General features: G+C 47.4%; 1 protein-coding gene across 1 annotated transcript in view; it reads left to right on the forward strand.

The window, feature by feature from the left end:
- Positions 1-1,251: 1,251 nt before the first annotated feature.
- Positions 1,252-12,151, forward strand: part of LOC135903418 (solute carrier family 12 member 8) — a 59,612-nt gene continuing 48,712 nt past the window's right edge. Inside the window, exon 1 of the mRNA XM_065433745.2 lies at positions 1,252-1,410. The gene's annotated coding sequence lies outside the window, so the exon portion shown is untranslated. The remainder of the gene's footprint in view (positions 1,411-12,151) is intronic.

The following is a 12,151-nucleotide window of genomic DNA, read 5'->3' on the forward strand; positions in this document are numbered from 1 at the left end:
TTACTCCTGTCCTGCATCAGGTTACTCAATCCCATGCCTGGTAATTCCTTCATGTCACCAGTGTACGCATTATCTTACGCTGTCGTCGGCTACATTTCCCTTCGGTTTTTGGCATTCTTCCCCTCGTCGCTCTATAGTAGGCGACGGGTCATCTGTTCTACGCATTAGATGACCCTGTAAATCTCACTCACTCCTCTTTATTTCGACTGGAGTATCATCTATCTGCATTTGCTGTGCAGTATGTGGCGTCACCTTCCTATCTCCCGTCATTATCCGCTCCACCGCTCTTTGAGCGATCCTTTTAGCTTGCAGCTGTTGCGTCCGGAGTTAATAGTGTCCGTGCTTTCTATTACAGAGTGCGACACGTCCACTCCTGCTAATTAGCGTCAACCGGCGCGTTGCCCTTTCGGCGTGTCTCGATCTGGGTCAGCGTGGGCGGCTCGGCGAGACGCGAGAAAACCAGTGCGTCTGCTCCGATTCCCGCCAGTTGGCGACACTCGTGGCGTTATCGATCCGGACACAGGTGACGTTAACAGGAGCAGCCACAGTCACGAGTTTCTCAGCAGTGAAACTTGACTTCAACACGCAGCCATAACGAGCGGCTAATTTTTAAGTGTTAGCAGACGATTGCGCCATCTGTGCAACACATCGAAGTTGACTTTTGCCAGCTGATGTGCCAATTAAAGCATTTGCTAGGCTTGTAAGCACAACGTAGGTGACGCAGCAATTTTTGTATTATTAAATTTTGTCATACCGATATGTTTTCGAAACTAGGGGGCCCGTGTGAGGTTTTGCTCGTTGGGTGATAAGAACTTTCGGAGCAGCTGTCTACACATGCGGAGTACTACGAACGGAGATCGACGACGCGAAGACTTTGCGCAAGAGGACAGAACCGCTTGTCACGTCACCTGTTGTCGATGCTATCAAACCACAAATTACTTGTGCCGTGGGTATTCGGGGCAATTCTTGCGGTTCTGTCACCAGGTGGCAGGAAGGTGTTGTTCTGCCAGTTCTGCCTTCGTTTTGCCCTCCGCTTTTCGTTCGATCGAGGCGGGAAGACTCGCTTCCCTCGGTCTGCGTGCAAGGTCGTGCGGGGGATGACTGTAACACTGACATCCGCTGGCCGCGCCTGCGCACGCCGGAGGCAACCGCCGGGCCGCTCGCTTCCGGAGCGCGCCACTGGCGTCGTCGTCCGCCGCGCCGCTTTCTATTTTCTTCGTTGTTTTTTTTTAGCTCCCGCTCCGTTGCGCACGCGCCGGGCGCGAAAGAACGCATCGCACGCGGGTGCCAGTCCCGCGGCGCCTGTGGATGGGTTTACGCGGGGTTCAGAGGGCAGCATCGCCGTCCGAGTCGACGGAGGGGGCAGCGCAGCTCGTGATGTCTCCATATGGTGCCGGCTCCTCGGGTTAGGTAAGCGCTCTGCGGGCAAGCCGACCTCTCTGTTATGCGGCGAAGCGCGGCGCTGCCTCTTTTTGGTTACGTAACATCGGGGGACCGCGGGCCACTTCGGGTTGAAGGACCTCTGTGTGTCCGTCGAGCCCTCTCTTGCGGAGCCTGTCAGACGCATTTCGGGGAAGAAAACGAAACTAATGAAAGACGACTTTATCGCCGGTGTCGGTCGATTTCTTTCCATCCTGCGCGCAAACCCAGACGCCGGATTATGCGATCAACTTTAGTAGATTGGGGCTAGCAGACGGCCGACGACCGCCGAGCAGATGGATGCCAATTTCGGCAACAGATGTTACGCTAGTTGCCGAACACAGAAGCAAGAGAGCTGTGCACATACATACCAAGTGCCTTGGTAATCCTTTCTAAAACTGTTCCCCACATTTATGCTCGATAATTTACTTTCTCTTCAGTGATAACTCTCCGTTGTCTGATTTGGCTCCTAGACCTTAAAGTTTTAAACAGTCCGCTCCATACTTTTCGGCGCAACGGAGGCAGTGTCAAATTATCACCACCATTATTTTTAAATAAGAGGATTCGTTCGGTTCGACAGCTTTGGTGAGCTTCAGTGCTAGCACGTAACTGTTTACACGGTACTTAAGGCGCCGTTAAGCGAGTGCCCATCTCTTCCTGCGAACGCAATACGGAATGGCTTTACGGCGCCGTAAGTTTACTTTCCTCGGCGAATTACGAGTGTTGAGGAGAAGGCCGCGCGGCAGGAGAGGAAGGGGCGCTGGTTGAGGGAGGGAGGGCTCAATCAGACGGCCAGAAGCTGCGTCTACAGAGATGGCCATTGTGCTGCGGAGAGGTCCACCCGAGCGCGCGTAAAACGTCGTTTGTTTCGCTGAGTGAATGCGCGTGTCGCAGCCGCGGAAGCAATTACTTACACTTGGAGAAAGTGAGAGCGGGCAATTTCTGAACAAGGCGCGGAGCTTTCGGTCTATCAACTAACTGCATTAGGGCCGCGTGTCTCGTTTCTTTCTTTTTTTCATTCTCTTTTTTTCTGCTCTTGTTCCCGAAGGCTACGCGAGTTCGCGTAAATTTTGTTACTTATTTCAAGCCGCTTTTAAAAGTACACTACAGTGTATACGCACTGATTAACCAGTGGTAAGTTACTAAAACAGCAAATGTGTGCAAATAACGGGGTGTCTGCCACCGACGAGAATGCATGCAGCTTAGGGCGAGTAGGTTAAATAATTTAGTGAGCGGAATATACAACACCGCGGATAATTAGGGAGCTGCAATAAAACGCGGAAATCAATTAGGTTTACAGGATAAAAGGAAAATATAAGGTATTGTCAAGGAGCGAAGTAATCGTTTAAAATATGCATTATCTTGTTTGATAAAACCGTTAGAACCCAGCTGACGCTCTCTTGAAATTTGCTATGTTGAATGTAGAGCGATGACGGTGAGCGAGATCAAGAAATCACAGTGAGATTCGTGTTTTAATGCTTAAAAGAAAGGATATGTCGTGGTTACATCAAATAAGTGACATTGCTAAAGAAATCAATATGTGCTGCGCACTACGCAGGCGTGCTCTCAAGGTTAGGTGACATTTAAATGCATGCGCGAGAAATAGGATAATACACCAACGAACGCTTTCTGCGGCAGCGCACTTTGTGCAGAATTCTTACGCAAAGTTCACCGCCCACCTGTGGCGCGGTGTGTGTTGTTCTACGCCTTTCTTGCAGACCACGGGTAGTTTGTGAAAGAAAGAAAGAAAGAAAAATAGAAAGTAAGAAAGAAAGAAAGAAAGCGTTGTCTTCCTAGTTTTATATTGATTCCTTCATTTAGTTGGTCCCGTGGTTGATTCACTTTACATGGATCGAGGCGTTGATTGGTTAATACAATATATTTCGGCATAGCCTACTTCAGCAATACGTAACACAATACAGCAATAAGAGCACGAAAAAGACATTTGGGGTACGGTGACCAATGTCTCTAACCCCTCTCCTCGTTTCATAAAACAAAAACAACTTAATGCAGTTTGAGGCGAAACTTCACTTCAAGAACGATATAAACACGCTTCCTTTTTATAATCCAAGCCGCCTCAGGAAGGCAGCGGGCGTCAATTTCCAGTTATATATATTTCTTTGCGAAATTACTCCCTCGCGTTACGTGAACGCTTATACAGATTCGTCGCCAAATCAGATTTGTGAACTAATGTACCGATATGGAAATTAATACACATAAAAGTAAGCAGACATAGTGGCCGTGCAGCCATTGTACCGATTAAAATGCTTTGAAATGTTTGATGTCCTGGATATTAAATGAAATGAAATCAAATTATTTGAACACAGCAGGAATGACGAGCGACGTAGAGAAAACGCCTATGCAAACAAAGGCTTGACTCCACGCCCCCTACAAATATTTGGGCTTTGCAGACGGCGTGGCAAAGCCGCATGTTTCGATAAAGATATTTACACAACAGCTGTCGTATTACTTTCACATTCTATACGCAAAAAGCAAGCAGGAATTATGTATTTGGGAACACACTCTGTGCACAGAAAAATAGTTATGCAGCAAAAGGAGATATATACAAGCAGTCCTAATGATGCTTTTATGTTTATGAAAATTGCGTCCCGAGGCATTTGCACACAAGAGGCAGATTACATGGTAATTTTTGCCGATGATGGAATCATTACGAGAATTTCACATGAACCATTCGCTGCCAGTGCGAGAATTGTATTTATGTCTCAATTTGGCAACGTTGGAATGAATTTTGTATCGTCTTAGCAGTATGGTGTTATACGTATACCTCTGTGATTAGACTCATGCCGAGGGTAGGAAAGCCTGTGCGGTATGAGAATCGTAAGGAATACGGATAATATGGCGAATAAGCATGCTTTTGAATTACGTGTGTTTGTCTCATGCTGGTAAACGTTGTAGTGCCCCAACATAAGACGCAGTTGCTAGTAACCAAGGAAAATAGAGCAGAGGTCGGGACGATGAAGGCGACGTTCTTGAGCGATCTCTCCGCCATCTATTTTGCCTATGAACTTGTAAGTAACCTGCAAATAACCTTGAACACATTTCTCTTTACCTTTCGCCTACGTCACCGATACCGTTGCTAGGGCGCTATCTCGTGACGCGTATATATATAGACAGTGTACATACAATGCACGATCGTTCTCAGTGTCCAAAAAAGCGGCAATCGAGACTCGAAAAACGGACACAGTAACAAGTGGACTGCCTCAGTCGTGCACCCTGCTCTTCGCTAGGCTTTTCGTTCTACGTTCAGTCTTTCTTTTTCCTTTCTTGACTAAGCTTTCCGAGCTCTCCAGAGCCAAGCCCGGGAGCGCTCTCCATCCCGGAAAGCGAGCTCATTCTCGTCACGTCTCGATCCCCGGGCTATCGCAATTATTCCTCGTGCGAGTCGATGCACGCGTTCGCATTCGGATGGGTCCCATCCTTTTGTACGCGGCCGCGTGTATACTGCAGTGGAGGCGACTGCCGCGAAATTCATTCGAGGTTCTTTCGTTGTCAGGGAGCAATTTATGCGTCTCTCGCTTACCGCTGGCGAACTCAGCTCCACGTTGCGCATAGGCGGATCGCTCCTCTCAGTCGACGTGAGCGAGAATGCGACGTTGTTTCGAAACTGCACCCGACTACGAGCTCGTGAGCGAGACGCGATGCGAGGCCGCTTGCAGTCTTGAGTCGCTGCAGGGCGTCATCGTGAATGTGCTGCAGCACAATCCGTATACGAGACACGGACAGCGGCACGGGACTCGTTCACGCACACAGCGCTAACTTCAGACACCGGTGTCATTTACGGCAACAAAGCCATGATATACGCCTTACATCACCAGTGCACAAGGGAAAGAAGGAGGGGGCTGCAGTGACTTTGAATTGATGCGTTGTGATACCGGGTGTTGTGATGCTGACAACGTGAACAGCGGCCGTGCAGTTCCGTGCAGGGTCTGTCTTTTTCTGACAGGATGTCTAAAAATCACAGCGACATAATAAAAAAAGAACAATGTAAGAAAGGCACACACCTGTGGCACTGCAGATTGACTAACGTGAGGATAGTGTTTGCCGGACCCCGTTGGCTGCACGCTGATTTGCAGCAGAAAGCACTGACAAGGAAAGAAAGGAAGACGATACACCATAGCAACTGGATCATAGCAACTGGGTCAATTGTTAAACCAGCGGTGTGTTGTCTTCCCATCTGTCCTTGCCAGTGATTTCTGCTGCGCAAATCATTCTTGCCGTATGACTGACGTGACCGCTCCTGCCGTACACCTGTTCGACGTGTGACTTGCGGTTGTGTCAAGCCTCCCACCTGTTTCGTTAGCACAGGCACAATAATTTTTGCCATACAGATGCTTTTTGCTCCATCTACCGTGACCAAGCTCATGCCTGACCGACAGTCCATTTCTCGACCGATCGGAGTTATGTTGAGTTCGATCGCTTCAGTGTGATTTATTGGAGATCGTCATTGAAAGGTACTAATTAAACAAAACATACTGGTGGGCCAGTTGGTATTGCACGCCAATAGTATTTAGCACAAGGAAACGGACGACACGAGAGAAGGCACACAGAACAGAGCGCTGTGTCCTGTGTGCGTTCTCTCGTGTCGGGTGTTTCTTTGCTCTAAGAACTATCAACATTGAATTAAATAGTATTACTGAATCAGTTTAGAAATCAGAATTCATTCTCTTAAGGCGCCATTTTCATTCATATGGCGTAAAAGTTAAAAATATATATTATTATTAACAAAACGGAGGCCAAACTTTCCTGAATTTCTCGCCGTAATCCTCACCACCAGTGCGTTTACAAGAACCCGATAGTACAGTATGCTTTCTCATAGAGTCCGGTTGTCGCGCTGGAATCTAGTTTCCGGCGTTAGCCAGTCGAGCCAAGCGAGCGTCGAGGTGAGTTCGGTCGACCCGGCTGGAAGGAGTGGGTTGACTCGCCCGACCCGCCTGGCAAGATATACGTGTAGACGCAGTCGGGTCGGGCTTGGTCATTTCGATTTCCAACTCGATCCGCTCGCGTCGAGTTCGTCTAAAGGAGGCTACTCTAACATCGCGGATTTCAAAGCATTTCCTCCTATTTACATAAAACGTTTTTTTTTTCAGAAATAGTTATCGAAACTTGCAGTGCAGTCGTTCTTTACTGATAAGCAATTGACTATAGACCTGAGCAGACGTTTCCGAAATCCGTGGCGGCGGCGCCACGGCGATTATGTGGTGGAAGTTCAGGTCGGCGTAGCGGCCCGCCTTTCGTTTATGCGTCTTATATGACTTACCAAATATTCCCACATGCATGGTTGGAGTGGCAGTTTTGCTATGGCAGGCAGAAGCGCAATTTACCAATACAGCTCGGCCTAATATTGCTTAAGGCCTAAACAATTATTCTCTTCACGAACCTGAGGTTCCGCGAAGTACAAAAAAAAAGCAGCTTGGAATGCAGCTGCCCTCCGCGGTAACATCGGTGACATCGGTTCCATTCACTCGCACTCTGGGCCTGTTCAGAATTGGAATTATTCCTTTAGGATGCCTCCTTCACGCCATTTATTTGTAGGTATACAATAACGTCTGACTTTAAATATATATACACGGCTTCGATGACAAAACAGTTGCTCGTCATCGATTTAAAGATCCCACGAGAGAGTATACACGGTGGCTGCTGTCGTCGTCGTCTCCAACTTGCTTCAATTCAGAACAGTTATTTCACGCTCCGACGTGCGCCTATATTATTTCCAACTCTTAGACTTATAAAGGCTGCGCACATTTCTTAATGTCTCTATGCTCAGCGAGCACTCTTTGCCGATACACTATGCACTAAAAAAGAATATTTCAAATCTAATGGGTTTCATAGCGAAGTCGTAAAAGAAGAAGAAAAGATATAGGAGGCATACTGAAAAGATTTAGCGCCAAAAAACAACACACACAAGAAAGACGACGATGTACAGGAGGATCCCGCGAATTTGTCAAAATTTGTTATACATTTTTTTTAACGTTTACCGGAATGCCTTCACTGTTCTTTACTTCTATGTAGCTCCAAGCTCCTCGCTCAATGCATGCTTTGATCCCATCCTGTTAATTCACTTAACTTCTTTCTCCACACTCGGCGCTTCTGTTGACAAGTCCTTATTCACTTCTCTGTAGCCTACGACGACGACGATGATGATGCTTTATTTAATGGCACAAACCCACTGTAGCCGTCTTCCTCAATTGTCTCCTGCCAACTTCTTCCTCGCTTGTCTGTAGCTCAACATTCCTCTCTCAGTGCACGCTCTAGTTTCATTCTGTTTCCTTCACTTCTTTCTCCACAGACGGCTGTTCTTGACGCCGACTTCTTCGCTACTCTGCAGCTAGCTTCTTCAATTCTCTGTTGCCCCGACTTCTTTACTAATTTCCTCTTGTTCCGCTTGTCTGTCCGGGCACCTACCCAGCGGCACATGCCCATTCTGGGGAATGGGCATGTGCCGCTGGGCAGGTGAATGGGCAGAGAGAGCTTAGTAACACGTTCTATATATATATTTATTCAACTGTAAGCACGTGATAAGTGTAAGAGGTGTATGAAATAATAATATAAGCTACGTGATAAACAGCACGGCAAATCAGTTCTGCGGAAGGCCCTCAAGGTGAAGCAAGGATGACATTTTTTCCCCTTTCATGATAAGCCATATGAGGATGAAAGTTGACACACTTTGAGGCAGCGGGCAGTCTATACCTATACGCTTCGGGAAAGCGTGACACAAGCTTCGGGACACTCACACGGCAAGAGCGCCTCTTCTTTCATCGATCGCCCGACCAAACACTCGCGCTAAACTTGTTCTCATCGAACAGTGGACACGCTAAGGCTGCACCACTGAGGTTCGCGACTAAACGAGGCAAAAACTGGAGACCCGCCACATTTATTGCTTAGGCTGGGCACGCCCGACAGTGCGGTGCCGAAGGCTTGCACGCACGAGACGCGGAAGGCTGTATTGTATCAAGGTCGTCGAACGAAATCCGCTTCTTGTGCGACGCGTGAAGCCTTCAGAATCGTATTACTTGCGTATCTCGAGCACGCGATTATTCTCGCTTGTAGTCGATCGATCTATTGGCCTATCACTCAATCTTATCACTCGACCAGCTAGTTGTTGTAAAGAAAGAGAGTGAGTGAGCGTTCGTCAGTCAGTCAGTCAGTCAGTCAGTCAGTCAGTCAGTCAGTCAGTCAGTCAGTCAGTCAGTCAGTCAGTCAGTTAGTTAGTTAGTTAGTTAGTTAGTTAGTTAGTTAGTTAGTTTATAACACAGGAGAGGTCTGAAGAAGTTGCATTTTCCAGTCTTCTCGGCCTATGCACCGCAAAAACAAAAAAGAACAGTCCTTGTTTGCGTATGGCAGTCGCTGTCATAGATTTCTGTGGTCGTTCGTGCACTGGTAAACTCCGTGGGCATATGCAGAGCCAGAGTTGAGCTTGAATGAGGCCGCGTATTGTTGTAGCAGGGCAGAGATTGCGTTTATTAACAACGTCAAGCCTATTTCGTGTTTACTGCACGACGAAGGCTTCTCATACCGATCTCCAAGTGTTCTTGTCTTGCGTAATTTTTTTTTCATTCAATCTGTCGTTCTCGACTTCGTTTCCATTCCCTAGGCACACGTCCTGTTACTCGAACATAGTGCAAGAGGTTATCTGCCCTACGCATACCTGGCCAACTTCACTCTCCCTCTTAGATGCATAATAGCGCTATAAAGCGGTGATACGTGTCAGCGCCACGGACGTCTCTCTGAGCCTGAGCGATAAGGAATTTCGATTTCTAGCTGAAAGTGAAATGACTTCCACAAGGTAACTACGGGTTCACTGCGTCAAGGCTATGATTCTTTTATTACTCGCATGTGTGCTTCGCGTCACTTCCCATTTCTCTCTCTTCTACATTTCGTTTTTTTCGTTTTGCTCCCACACCTTAGCGCAATTCCAGCGCTACTCGCTATGTTTGCGCCTTTGTACTTCCCCAACGCTCACTTCGGTCTCTGCCCTCTCTTATCTGGGCCCCACCCTGCGTATTCCACCTGTTTTAGCTAATAGCTTATGCTGCTGACTGGCTCGTTGGGGTGTCGATGCGTTAACTGTCGCTGTGTACGTTTGTGTCTTTTCGCAGGTATAGCTGTATGTACACACGCCGTTCCATTGTCATATTGCCATATTTCTTACCCGCTTTTTCTTTTGTCGTCAGTTCACCCTTTTCTCCATCTTTCTCTTCCCATTGGACCACGAATATCCTCTGGACATCCCGATAAGATCCGAACGTCCAAGTCCCTGTCAGGATGTCCAGTGGATAACATGTGGACATTAATTTCGGGATGTCCTATTTAAGACATCCTTCAGACATCCACACGATTAAACTTCTGGGATCTAAACAAAATCCCAAAACTTTAATCCTATGGATGTCCGAAGGATGTGTTCAACGGGATGTCCCGTACCGGCCTTATGTGGGACCAACACACAGTCCAACACGTACTATGTGATCATATCGCGGCATATAAATCTCTACCACGGCTGCCTTCAGCGCACGCTCTTCCGAAAAGACATGTCAGCCAGCAATATGAAGTTGCTGCACTCTTAATCAAACTTCCATAGCAGACGATAAATGGAGAAGTTGAAATGAACGACCGAAACTGCACAAGCATATCGGGAGGAAACGTCACAATGCGGCAGGTAGAACGCCGGAACAGCTGCGCATTACCACCTACCGCAAAGCGTAACCCGCGTAACCGAATCAATCGTGTCCATCGTGTCCTATGCGCCCACGCTCTCCGAACATGTCGAGAAAGAGGAGTACGGCAAGCTCTGCAACGCCTGCAACCCCTGCCGTTGTACAGAGCAGTGACTGTCTTTACCCAGTCGAATCACCACTGTCTGTTGCATGCACACGCACGCTTTGCGCTGATTTGCGCGTAGTCGGTCACATGACTTAACGACGTGGTCTTATTGGATCTCTTCACCCTTCTTTGCAAGCTCGGAATGCCTGAAGGCTTGCAAAGGTTGCTGGGTTGGTGTGCTCCGCGCTCTCACACGTTCAGTTCGCGGGCTCTCGTTGAACGTGGTGGTTGTATCGTTGTGCCGTGTGCTCATAAGTTCCAGGGTGAGCGTTGGTCAGCTCCAGGTGAACGTTTTTGTCATGCGCTTTGGAACTCCATTTCTGCGGCGCCTGTACGTCTTACGCCTATCAAGAGGTAAGTGACATTTCATGAAATCAATGTTTTTCTATTAGCAGCCCCGCAAGTGTCGTGTCTGCGCATAATCGAAGGACGGGCATTGTAGTACATCCCCATCTTTTGCAGCGACGGTAAAATCAATCGGCGATTGACCATGCGTTGTGTTGCGTTTGATCGCATCGTACTACTTTTCTGCAAACTTCTGAGCTTACTCTGTCCTATATTTCTGCGCAGCGCTGATATCCGCTAAAAAAAATTCTGAATTCGAAACTTTAGAACCGTTAACTCCCCTGTAGCACACAGGATGAGCCCACGAAAGTTATCGTTGTTTTTACTGAACATGCAGTGGCGAATAATAAGAAAAAGAATATTAATTATAATAGCTTCCCGACACACACTGTCCAGAATAGCCTTGCTTCAGCTTCGTTTGCGTTTTCTTTGCGTAACCGTGATAGCGATAGCAATCAACCGTACAACTGCGTAACCTTGAAATAGCTGAAATTTTGTACGCATTTGTATCGCGGTCGGGGCACATTTCTGCACGTTATGGCCGGCAGCGCTGCTGAATTTTAATACGCCTGTCTTAAGGGCTGCTATATTCTTACTAACAGTGCATGCACTTTTCTTGGAATAACTAAACTTTAGGGTGACTTGTTAGACTGTTAGACTTAATGGCTTGTTCGCAAGAGGTCGTATTTTTTACTACGTAACAGTGAAACTTTTTCTTGCTTGACTGATTCCTTCGCGTGCTCGTAGTGATAACCGTGTCGCTTAAACTTCGGTACGTGTGCTGTTGGCGTTTTGTTTGCGTAACAGGGATTTCCAAAGTAATAGTAAAACTGCGTTCGTTCGGGATAATATAACTTTGCTGTCGTTTGTATCGCGATTTCAGAATTTGCAACCCGTGATGGCCGGTCGCGCTGCTGAATTTAACAGCTCGTGTATTTACGGCTGGTATTGTTTTTTGGCTAACAGTGTCGTGCACGCTGTCGCGATAACGAGACATCTGGGAGACTTGTTAGGTTTCTGCTTATTTACACGTGAACGGATGCATGCTAGTATGGTGTTACGGTCAAATTCACGTCTCAGCTCTGTAACGACGAAACGTGCGCGCTGATGAGCTCGTTCGCACATGGTCGCAATTTCTTTATTATAAGAGTTAGTGAGGGTTGACTCCATCACACGCTCGTAGTGAGTAACCGTGTTGCTTAAGCTTCGTCTGCCATTGCTGTTTTGTTTGCTTAACGATCGCGATAGCAATCGTAAAAATTGCGTAAGGATGGATCAACTGAATTTACTTATTTCAATACTCTTAATGTCACGCAGGGCGTTATAAAGACGGGTGGGATCCTACACAATAAGTGGAAATCGTGGTTTTGAAGTATGATGGGACAGCTTGTCGCTGACCTCAGAAGAAGGAATAACCGTGCACATTTGTACGTGAACTTGGGACGTGGAATACAGATGTAGGCATCTGTATCACGATCGGAGCACTTGCTGCGCGTGATGGCTAATTGGGCCGGCCGCACTGCTGAACTTTACCACGCTTGTCTTTACG

This window comes from Dermacentor albipictus, chromosome 5 (genome assembly GCF_038994185.2).
Source record: "Dermacentor albipictus isolate Rhodes 1998 colony chromosome 5, USDA_Dalb.pri_finalv2, whole genome shotgun sequence".
Taxonomy (NCBI): domain Eukaryota; kingdom Metazoa; phylum Arthropoda; class Arachnida; order Ixodida; family Ixodidae; genus Dermacentor; species Dermacentor albipictus.